Source organism: Octodon degus, unplaced genomic scaffold (genome assembly GCF_000260255.1).
Source record: "Octodon degus isolate 3935 unplaced genomic scaffold, OctDeg1.0 scaffold00328, whole genome shotgun sequence".
NCBI classification, from domain to species: Eukaryota; Metazoa; Chordata; class Mammalia; order Rodentia; family Octodontidae; genus Octodon; species Octodon degus.
Window position 1 is genome coordinate 1286090 of NW_004524904.1, and position 1927 is coordinate 1288016.

Here is a 1927-nt window from a genome sequence, read left to right on the forward strand (position 1 = left end):
CAAGAGGAAGAGGTAACACTCATAAATATGTATGCACCAAATGTGGGAGCACCCAACTATATAAAGCAAATCTTAATGGACATGAAAAATCTAATATCCAATACCACAAATTTAACAGGAGACCTCAACACACCCTTATCTCCAAAAGATAGGTCAACCAGACAAAAACTTAGCAAAGATATAACAGAACTGAAGCAGAGCTTGAAACAAATGGACTTGGTGGACATATACAGAGTGTTCCACCCAAAAACAGCTGAATATACACTTTTCTCAGCTGCACAAGGGTCATTTTCTAAAATAGACCTCATACTGGTCCATAGGTCATGCTTAAGTATACGTAAGAAAACAGAAATTATCCCATGCACATTATCTGACCACAGTGCAATGAAACTGAAAATAAATGACAAAAAAACCCACAAAAAATCCTTAAATACGTGGAAATTAAATGACACCCTTCTCAGCAACCAATGGATCACAGATGAAATTAAATAAGAAATTCAACATTATCTACAATTCAATGAAAATTCAAGCACAACTTATCGTAATTTATGGGATACGATGAAAGCAGATCTCAGAAGGAAATTCATCACTGTGAACTCACATATTAGGAAAACAGAATGCGAACAAATGAATACCCTAATGCTGCACCTTCAACAACTAGAAAAGGAAGAGCAAACCAAACCCAGAGCCCAAAGACAGAAAGAAATCATAAAGATTACAGCAGAAATTAATTCAATTGAGACGAAGAAAACAATTCAAAGAATTAAAAAAGCAAACAGCTGGTTCTTTGAAAGGTTAAATAAAATCAATATGCCCCTAGCTAACCTCATCAAAAAGAGGAAAGAAAAAATTCAAATACAAGCAATAAGGAATGAAAAGGGTGTTAATGACGTCAGACACAGTGGAAATTCAGAAGATTATCAATAGCCACTTTGAGAATCATTATTCTCACAGAATAGAAGACACAGAAGAACTGGACAGATTCCTAGAAAGGTACAAATTACCACAACTGAATCAACAAGATATAACCACTCTCAATAGCCCAATAACAGCCAATGAAATACGAGGTGTAATTAAAAATATACCAGCCATGAAAATTCCAGGACTGGGTGGATTCACGGCTGAATTCTATAAGATACTTCCAGAAGATGTAGTCCCTACACTCCTCAAACTCTTCCATGAAATTGAAAAGGAAGCAATCCTCCCAAATTCATTCAAGGAGGCAAGTATTATACTGATACCAAAACCAGGGAAAGATGCAACTAAAAAGAGAACTACAGGCTGAGCTCCCTCATGAACATAGATGACAATATCCTCAATAAAACCCTAGCAAATAGAGCAAAGCAAATGATCAAGAAGATCATACACCATGACAAGGTAGGATTCATCCTAGGGATGCAAGGATATTTCAATATTCAAAAATCTATAACTGTAATACACTATATCAATAGAGCAAAAACTAAAAACCACATGATCATCCCCATTGATGCACAAAAGGTTTTGACAAAATCCAACACTCATTTATGTTCAAAGTCCTACACAAATTGGAATAGATGGCCTCTACTTCAATCTGGTAAAAGTCATTTATGAAAACCCAACAGCTAACATAATCCTAATTGGGGAAAAACTGAAATCTTTTACTCTTAGATCTGGTACAAGACAAGGATGTCCTCTGTCACCACTCCTATTCAATATATTTCTGGAATCATTAGCTATAGCCATTAGACTAGAGAAAGAAATAAAAGGAAAAAGAATAGGCAAAGAAGAAGCTAAATTATCTTTATTTGCAGATGACATGATACTTTACTTGGAAGACCCAAAAAACTCCATCAAGAAGCTACTAGAATTAATACAGAAATTCTGTAGCATAGCAGGTTATAAAGTCAATACCCAAAAGTCAATAGCATTCCTCTACACAGACAACAAA